This window comes from Furipterus horrens, unplaced genomic scaffold (assembly GCF_987537825.1).
Source record: "Furipterus horrens unplaced genomic scaffold, mFurHor1.1.pri manual_scaffold_4, whole genome shotgun sequence".
Lineage (NCBI taxonomy): Eukaryota > Metazoa > Chordata > Mammalia > Chiroptera > Furipteridae > Furipterus > Furipterus horrens.
Window position 1 is genome coordinate 198,437,162 of NW_028327174.1, and position 16,734 is coordinate 198,453,895.

Sequence of the window (16,734 nt, forward strand, 5' to 3'; positions counted from 1 at the left end):
TATTGATCTTATCTTGGCCTTTGACTCTGTGGGGAAGACACTGATGTGTTACGAATGACAAACAGCGTGGGCACAACCTAGACCTCTCCCCTGCCTCCATCTTGATACTTCCGGGGAGGTCACGATCTGCAAGTAATTTCAAGTCAGGACAAAACGCGGGTATAGTGTCCATTCCTGTTGATCCATTTATTTTTTTAAAGGTGCTCTCTCTTTTTTTTTTTTTTTTTTATAATTTATTTGTTTATTTATTTTATTTTTAGAGAGAGAGGAAAGGAGAAAGGGAGAGAAACATCACTGTGTGGTTGCCTCTCACTCACGCCCCCCACTGGGGACCTGACGTGGAACCTAGTCATGTGCCCTGACCGGGAATCGAACCAGCGAAGGTGCCCTCTTTTTTTGAAGATTTTATGTATTTATTTTTAGAGAGGTGGGAAGGGAGGGAGAAAGAGAAGGAGAGAAACATTGATATGTGAGAGATGCATCCACCGGTTGCCTCTTGCATTCCTCAGGCTGTGGACCTGGCCCGCAACCCAGGCCTGTGCCCTGACTGGGAATTGAACCGGCGACCCTGTGGTTCGCAGGCCGGCACTCAGTCCACTGAACCACACCAGCCAGGGCGTGGCCATTCCTTTTTAAACGTGCACCTTAATGACTAAAGCCTGCGTTGGACGCACTGCATGCTCCCTGCTGCATCGGAAAGACACATGGAAATGCTTCTCTCCAAGGAGAGCATGGGTTGATGGGATGGACTCAGGGAGCCTCAGAGGATGCTTGCCTGTACTATTTAATTATTATCAAAAGGGGAGTCTACGGTGGACTTGCTTAGCATCTGCAGAGTTTAACGTTTGAGGTTTTGACTGTCTGAGGACCCCTGAAGCCTGATACGTAGGCATCTGTATTTCTGCTCGGGCACCAATCTGAATTATGCCTGCAGGACTGTTGTGCAGAAAGACTGCTCTCGGCTAATGAGTGATTTAGTTGCCTGCCCAGCATCCCTAGCTCAGCGCAGGTTTTGTTCACTATTTAGGACTGAGTCGGCTTTTTCGTTTTTTTTCATAGGCATTTTATGGGAGAAATTATATTCTGTGTGGTATTGTCAAATTGAGGGAGCGGTGAAGGGACAGCGTACTTCCCTCAGGAACAGCAAAACATCAAGACCTTAACATTCTGCAGCTCGAATCTTACTGTTGACAGATGTTCTTAATATTTAACTGGCTTGGATCTAAGTCTTTCAGAACGCGTTGACTCATGGAGGCACCACAACATTTATCACAGAGCATTCACCACTAAGTTAACCTGGTTTAAAACTGGGGCTTTTTTTGGACATCTTTGATGCCTTTGTGGGTGATAGGAATGCTGACTTTGAACCTTTTCCAGATTAAAATTATGGCAACCGTTTTTGGTGAGGTAGAACTGGGAAACCTTAACCATTATAATTATTTATGCATTTAGAATGAAATCAGAAATCTTTCATTATTATTTTGTTATTGCTATTCTTAGTTTCAACATTTACGGAATGCTTACCGTGTACCAGTTTCTGAGATCAATGCTTTAGATGCATTTACCTACTTAGCCCCCCACAAACGACCGTAGCTGGTAGGTAGTACTTGGTTATGCCGCACGCTGCGGGGGCGCAGCAGGCATCTGTGGGTATTGAATGGAGCCCCATTTAACTGATCATCTCAGAGACGTCCCACGGCTTGTGAGTGCAGAGGTGACCCTGGAACCCGCTGACTCCGAGAGCCCCTGGGCCTAATCCCTTCGTCTTCGAGGCCACTGCTTAGAACCCCTCTGCCTACAGGCAGCTCTCTGAGGAAACCAGGGTAATGGTCCCAGCCAACACCTCTGCCGCGTGCAGCAGCAGAGAGGAGCTCTGGGCTAGGTGTTAGCCCAAGTGTATAACTTCAAACCCTCTTCTCTCTAAACCTTAACGAAAGCTTGGTTTTGAGAACATTTATAAAGAATGACCCAAAGAGCTGTCCATGCCGTAAGCGGTTTAAATTTAATTCCTGGATTAATCCTAACGATAAGGTAGCCACAGGCACTTGGCCTGCCGTTCTTGGTCCCTCTCAGGTTCACTTCTGTGGGTCTGCCCCTCGGCATTCCGCCTTCAGCTTGCACTGATGGACAGAGTGGCAGAGGGCCGTATGGATCTGCATGGCATGTGTCCTGTAGGGTGCTCTTGAGTATTGTCTCAGTCTGCCACAAAGTGCCACTTGTAAGAGGACTTCTGAGTGTCAGGACCAAAAAGCACCAGGCCGCTGAGAGGCCGCTCCGCTGCTTACCTCATAGGCATCAGAACCCTGCAAATGACGGGCTTTCCTCTTCGCATCGGCCTCTGGGAAGCTCGGAGCCCTAGCTTCAGCTTGTCTTGCAGGACTTAATAGCATGCATCTTATTCTTATTCTTTCGCTTTCAGTTTATTTACCACACCTACTTTTCCCTTGTTCTAAGCTTGCTCGCTATCTAATTTTATCCTTTGGGTAAGATACGGTTCAGTAAGCTGCTTTAACTATTTTCAGAATAAGGCAGAGCACAAACGAAACAAACGGTGTTTCTGTATCCAGCCCTTCACAGTGTATCTGCAGTTCCCTGTTGATGGAAGTCTGGTCTACAGAATGGTTATGGCCCTTGTCTCCGCCCCTCCCTCCTTTCTGAGATAGTGTGGTTTTATGACCTATTTTCCTTGGGGAGCATCAGCGACTCCTGACCAGCCATTTGGTGACCATCTTGAACACTGAGCTCTGTGGTAATGGTGTAGTTGGGGCACAAAACTAGACCAAATCCACTAGCTAATCACACACCGTAGTAAGAATACCAGGCAAGTCCTCCACATTTTCCCAGGCAAAAATCTTGGAAACAGCCACTTCCATGATATTCAGTACCAGCATGCTGGCTAGTTTCAAAACTCAGACTCCCTCCTGCAGGTCCAGGGTTGTTCATGCTCTTTAGTGGCCACACGAGTCACCCAGTCCTGCACTGCCATCCTCCTTCTCATGGTGGTCCTCACTGCTGCGACAGTGACCTCAGCTCAGCTCACGGTCTCTGGCTCCTTCAGCGTCTGCTGGTATCCTGGGGTCTTTGTTCATTGACCCCAGTGGTCCTCACCTAGTTGGATATAGTCCCCTGGTATACTATAAAAATACTTCCAACTTTTTAAAAAAGCCAATACTTATTTTATTTATTGGATTGGACAAAAAGTCTGCTTAGTTTTTTTCCATAAAATAAAAGACACTTTTTTTTTTTTCATTTTAACCAGTAACTTTATTGATTTGGATATTTTGAGTCTGCCAGCTATTTCCCATCTTTGGCCTCTAGTGGGTAGAGGCCAGGGGGACTGCTAAACATCTTCCAATGTGTAAGACAGCCCCACAGCAAAGGATTATTTGGCCAAAAGGCTAACAGCACCACGAAACTTCACAAACCACTTTTGACACGTTCGATCAGTCACGGCACCTTCTCCATACGCTGCACAAATCTTTTTGAGTGTGTGCGTTTGTTGCATTTTTACCTTTCTTGAAATAATATAGCATAATATGCCAAACTGTTGTGTATCTTCTTCCATCTTCTATATTACAATTGCTGTACAAAAATTCACCGATTTTGATGCATTTTTTAAAAATGCATGCTGATATGACAGGGGTCACCATACAATCTAATAAGATTGTTTTGAATGAAGTTAAAGACTAGTAAGCACTGCTAGGGACAGCTTACAGAAAAAAAAAAGACAAATGAAGTTGCCTGCAGAGCCTTCCCTCCTTACTCCTCTGAGCCTGCTCTTCCAAGGTCACTGAAGACCCCATTGCTAGCATACCCAGGTGACACGTCCAGCCTTCATCTCTCGGGACCAGGCTGCACAGGGGCCCCGTTAAAACTGCTCCCTTGGCGTGTGCGGCCACTCGCTCTCGCGTTCTTCCCCCTGCCCCCCTGCTTCGCCTTCCCAGCTTCGTGCGGCTCCCCTCTCTCCTGCCACCGGCCCTGACTGTTGGATGCTCCTCCTCCTCCTCCTCTGGGGCTGCCTACAACGCTCCCCTCACTCTGCAGGCTCTCCCGGGATCTCCCCTCCCCTTGGGGCCTCAGCTTCTGCCTTTAGACTGGTGACTGGCAGATCTGCGTATTCCACCCAAATGCCTGGCTGCCCAAAGGCCCCCTGGGCATCTCTGCTGGGCTGGCCCGTGGGCAACTGAACCCTAACATGCCCCACGCTGGACTCACCCTCGTCCCTCTTCCCCAGACTGCTCAGCGACTGGCACCACCTTCCTTTCCATTGCTAATTCCAGAACCAAGCAGTCCCCCACAGCCCAGGTCCAGCCGCGTACCAAGTCCTGCTGGGGAGACGTGCTGAACGCACTTCATGGCCAGGTTGCTCTTTGTTCACATGAGTGTGCACAGCCCGTGCCAGACAGCGACACAGGCGCACGTAGGAATGGGATGCGTGTGCATGGAATACGCATGTACCGGTTTAAATGTCACAACCACCTGCTGAGGTGTAGAGCCCGCTCTTACCCCCATTTGACAGCCGAGGGGGCTGAGAGCCAAGCTGTGGAGCTCGGTCCCCACCCCATCCACAGCAGGTTTTAGTGACCGCAGAGCTCTGTCGTGTGGCCGTTGTCACGGGTTGTCCAGTGCCCGTCCAGCGTCATGTGCATGATCCTCACTGGAAGAGTTTCTCTGAACTTCAGGGTCTGATTCCATGTATCTGAGTGGGCTGAAGAACGTGCCTTTTTCTCGGGAACAGGACTGCTTCTGTGTTCGCTCCTTTGAGTATGACGTTCCTGCCATTCCCCGTTTCCCCGAGCTCCTGGCACTTTCTCTTGCTCTCCCTGACTTCTCAAAGATTCCATTCAACGAGTTTTGATAAGATTACATCCAGTTTGTCAGAATCCTCAGCTGTCATGAACCCGAATCTGGGGGCTTTGATTTCCTTAATGCTGTAAAAAAAAATACCCCAACGTCCTGCTCTGTCCACGTCACCTTTATGCCTTGAAACCGGCAACCGACAGCCGCAGCAGAACGACAGAAAACCCCCAGCACTTCTCCTGCTCTGCGGCCCGACCTGGGAGGCCTTCCCAGTCTCACTCTGACCTACCTCGGGAGCCTCCCTCACGGTCCAGCCAGGCGGGGCTTTGCCCCCCAGGACCCCGGCCTCTGGGCTTCTCTGTGCCTCTCCCTCCTTCTAAAATACCTTCCTGAAACGGGCCTCTGCCAGGTCTCGGCTTTCCACACAGCATTCTCCGATTCTCGGGTGGGAGAGACATCGTTCACTCTCTCTGCTCAATTCTCTGCGTTTCTCGGTGGCACCTGCCGTATTTACACTGGAATTCCTTGTGGGGATCTCTTACCTCTCCTAGGGGGCAGAGCTCGTGGTCCTTTTTTGTTATCTCCCCAAGGGCACTTAACTCCCTGCCACATGGCTATGTGTGAGCTGCTAGACCATCAGTTTTGCTAAAAGCTGGTGTCTGATGAATTCTTTTTTCTCTTCTTAAATTTTTTATCTTACTTTCCATTCTCTGTGTGTGTGATGCTTGTGCATGCTCAGATACTGTGCTGATTGCAATAGGAATACATGCTCATTATAGAACATTGGAAATGTACTGAAAAGCACAGGAAAATTAAATTCATCAGTAACCCTACCACCTATGGATAATCACTGTTAAGATTTTGTGTAGGTCCCTTTAGTAATTAAATTTATAAACAAAGTGGCTTTATATACTTTATTGTGCTTTTTTACTTAAAAACAAAGTATAATAATCTTTTGAAGGCATAGATACTCTTCTACAAACAACTGTGTCTCCTCCCATCCAAATCTCGTTTCTTCTTCTTCATGTCGAATTGTGTTGGCTGTTACTCCAAAGCAATAGTAACTATCCCTGTCTGAGAGTTCCAGGTAAGATTTTTAGGCAAGACATGAATGTATCTTTTCTTACTCATTACCTACCTGAGACTATCTCAAGTTATGCCTTCCAGAAGAACAGCTTGGCTGGTTTTAAATTTCTGAGTCATCACCTCTTTCTCTTAAAACTTCACAAATTGTGATCTGTTATCATATTAGCTTCCTAGACCTGCTGTAACAAATCACCACAAGGCAAATGGCTCAAAATACACTTTCTTTCTCTCATAGTTCTAGAGGCTAGAAGTCCAGACCCATGCTCTCGCCCTCTGAAGGCTGTAGGGGAAAATCAATCCTTGCCTGTCTTAGTTTCTGGGGTTGCCAGCCACCCCTGACACCTGTGGCTTGTGGCCACATCACTACAGTCTCTGGTCCTGTGATCTCATGGCCTTCTTTCCTGAGTCTCTGCATCTGCATCTCCCTCTTTTCTCTTATAAAGACTCCAGCCGTTGGGTTCAGTCACTACCCCAATCCCTGTGCCCTCATCTTCGTTAATTACACCTGCAAAGATTCCCTGCACGTAAAGGCACCTCCTGAGACTGCAGGTGGGTGTAAATTTTGAGGGGTGATAGTCAGTCCAGTACAGTTACCTTCTGCCCTTGAGTATTGTGAAGAGAAGTCCGAGGCAGTTTAATTTATTTTCTTTCTTGGTACCCTTTCCTGCGTGGATTTTCTCAGATCTTCATTATTCTTTTATTTTAAAAATGTTCCCATGATTTCTCTACATTGTTTCTCTTTTCATTAATTTTGCCTAGAACATTGTGCCTGAGTGATTCTTAGACGCAGGTGTTTTGTCAGGGCTGAATATTTCCTTCTGCTGTATCTTCGAGTATTGTCCATCCCCCACCCCCACCCCCTTGAAACAGTTAGAAAGGTCCTTTTCTCTGTCCTCATACTGCCTTTCCTTTCTCATTGTATTTTGTTCCTTTTCGTTCTGGGAAAGCATCTCAGATGATGAACGTATCATTGTCCCTGATCCTACCATGACCACGTCGCTTTCCTCCTCCAATGAGGAAAATATTTGCATGTTTCGGTCCCTTTTTGTTCTTGTTCTTGTTTATAGTGTTTTGTTTTTCTTTTTTAATTTAATTTTATTTATGGTCCTTTTTTTTATCTCCCCCAGTTCCACAAGCCTTATGCACTTGTTGCAAAGATCACATCTTCTGTGTTATTGAAGACAATAACTGCTTTTCTAAAATTTTATTTTGGTTTTATGATTTAAAATGATATATTTCCTTTTTTAGCTTTCAGGATCATATGTAGCTTTTTTTTTCCATAGCTCCCGTATTGGTTTCATTCTTCTTCTTACCAAATCTTCAAACAAAGAGACCTGTTCAGACCTTGTACTTTTCAACAGACAGCACATAAAACCGGCCCTCAGCGCTCATCCTTCCAGGGGCTGCAGCCCCTCCGAGCTGCACAGCTGGGGGGCTCCTGGTTCTGCAGAGCTCCTTGATCGGTCCCCAATACCTCGCTGGTGTTTGTCCTCACTCTGCAGGAGTGAGACAAGGTGCTCTCCGTGCCCAGCTGAGCGCTGCTCTGAACCAGCGGCTCCAGAACATTCACATACGATGGGGTTTAGGGGCTAGGGGTGGCGGTCTGGTTGGAAGGGGGGGATTGATAATGTTTGCTCAGCATTTTACACAAGCTCGAGAAAACAGAATCCGTGTAGATTGAAGGACGGGATGGAGATTCTGAAGAGGCGAAATCCCTCCCCATCCCCAACCCCCCTTTGGCGGCCAACGGCTCTGCTGCCAGGACGCTTCCTGTCTTCCCCCCTACGTGTGGCACTTTGCTTGTGAAGACTGCTTTCTCTAAAATGGACTTTCTCCTCCTCCCTCTTCCTTCTTGCCCAGTGTTTCCTTGGCGAGGTGCTCGTACAGCTGCAGGCACCCTGAAGTGCAACACCCATGCAGTAAAGGGATGACCCCAGGGTCTTGCTGTGACTCTTTCTGTAGGACCGATGTCTCTCAGCCAAAAGGAGATCGCTGAGGGGAGGGTAATGGCCCCTCCGACTTTCTGTGCTGACCACAGGTTTGCCGTTTCAGGCAATAAAGTTGGTGACCAGATACGTTTTTCAGTTCTTTTCCATTGGCCGTGTGGTAGGTAGAAATGCCGTGGTGTTTGGGCCATAGGGTGGCCAGTCTGTCCTCAGGCTCATGAATTGTCACCTTGGGTGCTGAATCTTCACAGGTATTTTACTGGGAAGTTGAATCTCAGGGACGAGGAAACCAAGACAGATATATTTTGGAACGGAGGCTTAGATGACAGCACTCATCCTGACTTGCCTCCCATTTCTCAGTAAAACAGGCACAAAGGTCATCTCTTAACAGGAAGGCTATTTCGGGGATGGTGGCTGACGAGCCAAGGACAAGGCAGGAGACATCACACGGGAAGTGAAGCAGGAATGGCTGACAGCAGCGGGCGGGGGGCGTGAGGATGGAGCCGGGGTCGAGTGCGGGAGCTTTTGTTTCTCTGAGCACAGGCGCCCCGGGTGGGGCCTTTCTTGGCCAGGGTGCTGAGAGCTGGGGCTGGGCGCGGGGGGGGGGGGGGGGGGGGGGGCCTGACAAGTCGGCAGCGTGCGAGATCCGCGTGTTGTGCGGTGCGGTGCGGTGGCAGCGGGGTTAACCACGGGTCCCGGAGAGCGCGTACGGGAAGGAGCCAGTGTGGGCGGCGGGCTGGGTGCTGTCAGGGCACAGCTGTGCCGCGCGGCGCGAGCGTCTCGGCAGCGTTCGTGGTGCGTGGCCAGGCCCTGAGGTCGAGGGGAGTTAGTGGATGTGACAAAGCAGAAGGCCAGGAGCTCAGAACATCGGATGAGTCATCGTGATGGATGTTGAATTTGCTGAGGATGGTGGCGACTGATTGATGACTTTGTTTTAAATCTGAGCCCAGATCTGGGGCCTTGGTGGTTCTCCTTCTGCCAACATTTATTCTCCTGGCTGGAGAGTCCTCCGCGCCACCCCACCCCCAGTGTTCTGACATGCACCCAGCGGCTCCCCGCTTCAGCAGCTCGATCCCCAAAATAGTTTCCCTGTCCCCTGGCACAAGCAGCGTAGGCTCGAGGTGAGACCGTCTCCTCTGGTCCCTGCACTCCACTCCCTGGGCTTTCCCTGAAGGCAGCAGAAGTGGCCAAGGATGACCAGGTACAGGGCCTGGCGGCAGCACTCACCCTAGAGGCCAAGAATGACTCATTCGCTCCACATTCAGGTCTGGACCCCTCCCCACAACACACACCTTTTTGTGATGGAAACATTTAAACTTTCTTTCATCCCTCTGAGCAGTACTGGTACTTTCTAATTCAGGGGTGATGTGTGGCGGGGCAGGGGGCGGGTGTCTGCATATACCGGGTCAAATAGGTCTTCTTGACCCGTAGTTGGAATTTTTTTCTTTAATATGCTTATGTTGGAAATCGTTTCTCAAAGGTTCCATATGGCTTCCAGAATAAATTGCATTACAGCAATGAAACCTTCTCCAGTTCCCTGAGGCAGAGTTGTCTCTCCAGCCTCTGACCTCCCCCAGCACCCCGTTCTTGCTCCTGTTGTGGCATTTAACCAGGTTGTGTGCTGATTTATCTGTTTATGTGGGCGTCTCTCTGTCTCACTGGTCTTCATGCTCCTCCGGGCCAGGGATCGCGGTGCATTTGTCTTCATAAGTCCTGCGGTTAGTACAGGCCCTGGGAAATAGGTTCTTGGTGACATTTGCCAGACAGACAAATGTTTAAACAGAGCGTCCAAGAGTTGAAAGACAGCATTCGAATGGTTGAATCATACTAACTAATAATAAGCAGAGGCTTTTCTATCAATTACAGTACTATATGTGTTGTTTAACATTTCTTGGGCACTTCCTATGTCCAGGCACTGTTCTAGGCTCATTACACATTTTATTTTATTGAATCCTCTCCACAAGCCTAGAAGTGGCTACAATCATTGTCCCCATTTGTAAGATAAAAGAAAGTCAGATTTAGAGAAGAAAAATGAAGAGATTTGTCCAAGATCACACAGCTAAAAGTGTGGAACTGAGATTCGAACCTGATCGGTTGATCGCCAACACCCATATTCATAACCACTCATTTTAAAGAAAGGAGATGGAGGGAGCTGAGCCTGGAATATTATTTTAAAGATATACTCACGTAAACTTCTGGAGGTTTTACTCTGGGTCAAAATCCTGTTCCTGTGCTTTACCTACCTGAGTGTCACGTGCACAGTGCGTGATGAACAGAGGTTGCAGGGAATCCTAGCCCCGCTTTACGATGGAAACAGACACCAACCCAAAGAAACAGAGCAGTTACGTAGAGAGGAAAAATCCTTTTGTTTTTGAAAAATTATGTACTTGTATTAACTTAGGAAGTAGTCTCATTTAATTGTCTATAATATAAAAACAAATAATACTTTTATTTACAGTAGTTAATGAATAACATGCTCCCTGTTTTGTTTTGTTTTTTTCTCTTAAATTAATTTTTTAAATCAATACAAATAGATATTATTACCTGGAAGTTACTTTCTTCCAGAAACAAAACATGTACAACATTGGACGTTGCTGCAGTTTTGGCTGATGTTGGACGAAAGCCTCTGCTCAGGATGTTAAATTGCACAAAGTTCCTCTGTTTCTAGTGTATTTAACTCACTGAAGGAGCCTCACCCCAAGAAGCTGGCTTGCTGCTGGCCCCCGCGCTGCATCCGCGCCCGGCACGCCCCGGTCCTGTCCAGCAGGACGTCCCTGTGGAAACCTGCGGCCTGTCCAGTATAGCAGCCTCCGGGCGCTATTGCACTTGAAATGTGACAAGTACAGCTGAGGAACCGGATGGTTTTCATTTTAATTAATTTAAAATTAAATGTAAATGGTGCCATGGCTACCGGAGTGGAAGGTGCAAGAACTCGAAAGGAATCCCTCCCTGTCAGTGCCTGGCCGACACCAGCCTCTGCCTTTGCCTTTCAGTGTGTGGCCAGGTCGGATGTTAAGACAGAACCAAGTAAAATAAAATGAAAATTCTGGTCTCTTTTTTTAGCATTGCTGATGTTAAATGTATGTTAACACCCCTGAACCTCGGCACCAGAACAAACGCAGGAGAACTCTGCTCCTTCCTCCTTCTTTCGGGCGACGCTGCCCTGCGACCCTGTGAGTGAGCACCATGATCAGTTCTACAAACAGTTCTCGGTGTGTTCAGGTTTCTTTCTCGTCTTCAAATCATTTTCATTGTGGATATTTTCCTAGAAAGTTTTCCTTCCACTGAAGTGTTCGGTAATAGTCGCACAGGTTCGTATCTTATTCTCTCATGCCCTGAAAAATCTCTTTCCTCTTAGTCATGATGTTTCCTTTATTATCACTCTGTGGGCTTGCGCGTGTTCTTTGCTTTTTAAAATCCGACTTGCTGGTGACCTCCTAGATGTGTTTATTGATCCTGCTGTCTTTCTAAATCTGTAATTTCTGCTCTGATGTTTTATTGATTCCTTTCCCCTGCTTTCCTGGGTTTATTTCACTGTTCTATTTTTGTATCTTCTAGAGCTTAATGAGTAGGCCATTGTTTTTATTCTTTCTGGTTCACAATGAAAGCATTTAAGATTATGAGTGTTCCTGTGACTGTAGCATCTATTGAATTGCATGTTTTAATATGTGCTGTTCTCTGTCGATGTCTGAATAGTGTCCAATTTTAATTTTCCTGTTTGACCCGAGTTTTTTTCAGATGTATATTTTTAAATTTTCAATTTTTTAATCATTTGATTCAGTGGCAATATGCTAAAATATAACCTGTGCTTTTCTGTTTTAAAGAATTTTTTTAAGGTTTTATTTATTTATTTTTTAGAGAGAGGGCAAGGGAGGGAGAAAGATAAGGAGGGATACATCAATCAATTACCTCTCAGACGCCCCCAACTGGGGACCGGGCCTGCAACCCAGGCAGATGCCCTGACCAGGAATTGAATCAGTGACCTTTTGGTTCACAGACCAGCGCTCAGTCCACTGAGCCACACCAGCCAGGGCCTGTTTTATAGAATTTATTTATGTTTGCATTCTAGCCAATATTCGATGATTTTTTTTTAAAGTTTAGTTGCTGTTCTTGAAAGGTGGGTATACTCTGTACCTTGATAAATTAAATATTTGTCTATTAAATTATGCTTATTAATTTTATAATTTTATTCCTCTATAAATTCTTAATAGTTTTTGCCTTAACCTATCAGGAAGAAACATACTAAAATTTCCCATTGTAATTATAATTTTATAAACTGCCATTTATTTTTTGTTTTATAATACGTTTCTGTGATTCTTATATTTTGGGAGTGAGTGGATTTATTTATTCATGTACTATAACTTTTTTTAATTTGTATTTTTCTGAGTTCTACCATCTGATTTTATTATTCCCTCATCATTCTCTTTTTTTCCCCCAGTCACCATGAGTATTTTTGGCTTCGCTTTTCTTTTCCATGATTGTTTTATTGTATTTAATATGCCTCTTGCTGGTGGTTAGATTTCATTTATGTTCCCAATCTTTGAGTCTTATTTTCCTTTTAATGGGGGAGTGGAACCCATTCATCTTCTTTGAAATGCCTGTGCGGTTCTCCCTGTTGACTTCGAAGCAGGGCCCGGGTTCCCCTTTACCCATGTCCTCATTTCGCCCCACTTCCCTCACTCCATCCTCAGGAGGACAGACCTGGATGGATCAGATTAAAAACAATCTTCCTGGACTCCCGGGTGGGCGTAGCTGGAGCCAGCTGACCAGGCCCCTCCTCCCTGCGGTTTCAAGTAGGGAGATCTCCGACGGCCTTGCTCTCTACTTTGTTTCCAAACCTCTCGCGCCAGTGTACAAACTGGTTTTCTAATTTACTCCTTTAGGGACATTTTTTCTGAGTATCTAATGTTTGGTTCAGTGTGCTCGCTGGGAAATGTGGTGTACATTTCAAAACTCAGAAACCACGCTTTATATCTTGAAAGCAGATCCCACACTATACCATTTCATAGATCCAATATCCTCCCAAATTATTAGGATAATTAGCCACTGCCTGAAATTTCCTTGTGCTTTTGCAGTAAATTTGTTTCAAAGAACAGCTGCTCTGATACCTCAGATCAGTTTCCACCCTTTAAATTAGGGACTTGTCATAGGTTCAATGATTTCTTTTTCTTTGTTCTTCCTTAGGGGGTATATTAGTTGGCTTAGAACATCAGATTGCAGCTCAGAACAAGCTCCTTCACTGTCACATCCAGCCGGGCAGTCTAAGGCAGTAGGTGGCCGTGCCCCACACATTGGGGGTCTCCCAGTGAACTGCCTTCACTGTGGACTTCAGGTCTCTCTGGTCATTGAGGTTGTAGCCAGTGAAGAGGGAAGGAAGCTGTGGGGGAGGCACCTGCCCTCTCTGAAGGCCTAAGTCTCCACATGCCACCCGGAACTTTGACCCACTTTCAAGTGGAAAGAATTAAGTCGAATGGCCCCCCGGAGGGAAATGTGGTCCAGCCACATGTCCGGCCACAGCTCAGTTACCGTGGGAGAGGACAAGCATGGATTTTGGTGGCAGCCAGGACTCTGTGCCACACAGAAAGAGTTGGCAGAGAAAGTTCTAGGTAGTGCGGCACCGACCACTGAGATGGGTTCTAGGAGACACGGTGCCATTACTGAGCCCGGTCTCCTTCCAACAAAAGGAAGAGTTTACCGAGGTTTACAGTTTGGATTGGCCGGGTCAGAGGTTACGAGAATAATAGAAGGAAGACTGGACAGAAACAGCATCTCAGCTGTGCAGAAAGGGTTTTCCCCCTTGGTGTTATTTTTTTGTCCCCTGGTTCTCGGGAGCACTGTTCCCTTTCATATCAGCTGGCGTGCCAGCCCGCCCCAGGCCCCGGCCGCCAGGGCTCCCTGCCACGGCCCCCTCTGCGCCATTCAGCCAGCAGCCGAGCCAGCTGCAGGGCTGGGGCTGCCATTCTGCACACCAGACCAGGTCACTTTCCCAGTGTGACTGGAGGTGGCCTTCCCACCCACGGCCCTGACATCCCGGGTTTGATGAGGTCACCACTCAGGCTGACACCCCTTGGCATGCCATGACTCAGGGCACTTGGCCCGTCCTTCACTTTGTTTCTTGTGTAAGCAATGAACCCTCTCTGGTGTCCAGGACTGGCCTTGATCTTACCCCAGTTCTGTATTCCCTTGGTCATTTCAATAGGAATTTTTCCTTCATCTAGTTACAAATTTCTTGTTTGGTAAATATTTCGTGAATATCCATGCTATGCCAGGCAGTGCGCTTAGCTGGGGTGGGCCGGGGGATGCAGCACTGAGGAGAATCATAGTCCCTGTCTTTGTGGAGCTTCTCATGGGCAGTAGAGGGAGTGCATAAGGACAGACAGGTATGAAAGGAGCGACCCACAAAGAAACAGATTCATAGCTCTGAGGATACTCCAGAACTCCCAGCCGGCTCATGTCCCAGGCCCTGAGGTCAAGAAGTCCCCTGCAGTGGGGACTGCGGTGCGATTGCATGACGAGTAGGCCCTTCGTAGGAGAGGGTGGGGGAGGGGTGCGTCCCAGGCAAGGGAGTGATTTGCACACGGGGTACTGGGACAGACGGGATCGTGGGGTGATTGGATTTTACTGAAGTCACCCGGCCACGGTGTGAGCGGTGGGTGGGAGAGAAGCAATGGTAGGTGGATGCACGGACCGGCTAGGGGGTGGTTGCAGTCGTCTAGGCGAGAGGTGACAGTGACTTAGATGAAGGTGGCGACGGTGCAGATGGTAAAGGTGATAGAGTTAAACAGGTCGGCCTGAGGTCTGCGTTCAGTGTCTGTGGATTTCGTGCTCAGAGTGAGCAAAGTACCTTCCAACCATCAAATCATTAAGCATGCCCTTCCTTCCTTCTTCTTGAGCCTTTCAAGCAAGATAAACAATAAGCTTCTTGTTCTAATCTTAACAAAGGAAAAGGGCATTATTGCCTTTGCCTGGCAGTTTCTGAAATAGAGTTGGGAGACATTTAGTTTATGTATCTTGAGTGAATCATTGCATGACAATCAGCTCTTCTGCCAAGACTTTGAGTCCTGGACGAGACTAGCCGTAGTGAGGACTAGGTCTACCAACCTCTAATTCGGGGGGGTGTCCACCACCCTCTCCTCATACGCCAGTGTCAGATGTTACAGATTGATCGCAGCTTTTTTTCTCCCCAAGTCCTGGTGTGACCTCAGAATGCTTCCCCCAAAGCCCTTGAGACAGCCTATACCAATAATATTCACTTGAAACCTATTTGCTATTCCCTCAGAAGCAAAGAAAAAATTAACACTGAATCCTCTCTACTTCCCCCTGCGAATGTGGCAGTGACCCCAGGAGACCCCAATTCATCTTGCTCTTGTACTTTAGACACAAACCAGCCCACAAGATCCCTCACTTCTGACACTGCTACAGAGTTCGGGGGTCCCCAAGGCCACTCTCGGGTTCCATAATTTGCTGTGAGACTCACAGCACTTCTGAAAGCTGTTCAGCTCATTTACAGTTTATTACGGTGAAAGGATACAGATTAGAATCAGCCCAGGGCATTGCCACATGGGACAGAGTGCAGGAGCGTGAGCTCCAAATGCAGCTCCCAGCTGCCCCCTCCCCACCGCCACCCACCGTGGGGTCACGGACAGCATTAACTCCTCCTAGAACGGCGTGCATCTGTACATACGGAGCACTGCCAACCAGGGCAGCTCCCCTGAGGCTCAGTGTCGATAGGTAGATCTGATACCGTGTGACCCAAAGCCCCCATGATAAATCATGTCACTTTCCATGTGACTCAAAGTCCCCAGGTGAAGAGACACTCAGGCAGGGCATCCCAGGGCTCAGAGGTCAGCTCCCAGGAGCCAAGGGCAGAGGCCGGCCTCTCCTTGGGCAAAGTTAAGCTCCGTACTGCACAGCCGCAGTGGCTCGTCTTCAGTTGCCAGCAGTGTGATAATGGCACAAATAGCTGAACATACATAAAAGTCTTCTTTGTACGTGTTTAAAAAAAATATTTTGCAAGATAAAGATTAGGTGTAAAAACTGGACTTCACCACGGATATTCCGTGGAGGATGGTTAGGTAGCCAGGGAATGGATCTCTGGGGTCTGCCTGCCTAAGTGCACATCCCAGGTCCACCACATGCTTGTTACGTGTGGCCTCAGCTACTTATTTTTGCCTTTCTCTGCCTCCGTTTCCTCCCTTGTAAATGAGAATAACAGTGAAACCTTGTGTTGTTATGAAGAGAATGAAATGAGATGATGTTAAGGCTGGAAAAGTTCGTGGCAGAGTAGAAGCACTCGATACATTTTACATAAAATTATTTTTATATTTATCGTGGAAAAAAATTATCAACCTTTCTCAAATAATTTTCCCTGGGAAAATTTGTCATTTTTCCCTGAAATTTTTCATTTTCATGCCTTCATATCTCTCAACACGTGTCCAAATGAGATGACAGTCTTTCTTAAGAAATCGTGTGTCGTTTGACTGGGTCGTTCTGGAGTCAGAGCAGTGAGAAGAGCCCCTCTGGGCCCGTGTGCCCGAAGGAGTCTGGGATATGGAAGCTGCTGGCGGATCTGTGCCCTAAACCGTGGGCAGGATCCGAAGGCTAAAAAACAAAATCCATTTTTTTAAGATGTCATTTTTTCCAGTTGCTCCTGAGCAGCCTAGAAGATTTGGGAGCACATCAGTGAAATCTCAAGTCAGGAACTTTAGAACTGATGTGCCCTGACCTTCTTTCCACTCAGCTCTCTCTAGCATCGAGCCCCTTTGGTGGCAGTTTGCAAGCATCGCGCTGCCAGGGCTGAAATACAGTCCTCCCGCCTTGGCCGGGACTCATCAGCCTTCTGGAAACGGTTTCAGACTGAACGAGGCACAGGAGCTTCCTGCGATGGGAGCAGAGCCTTGAG

General features: G+C 47.5%; 1 protein-coding gene across 4 annotated transcripts in view; it reads left to right on the forward strand.

The window, feature by feature from the left end:
- GARNL3 (GTPase activating Rap/RanGAP domain like 3) overlaps positions 1 to 16,734 on the forward strand; it is a 125,652-nt gene that overhangs the window by 38,496 nt on the left and 70,422 nt on the right. The window lies entirely within an intron of this gene.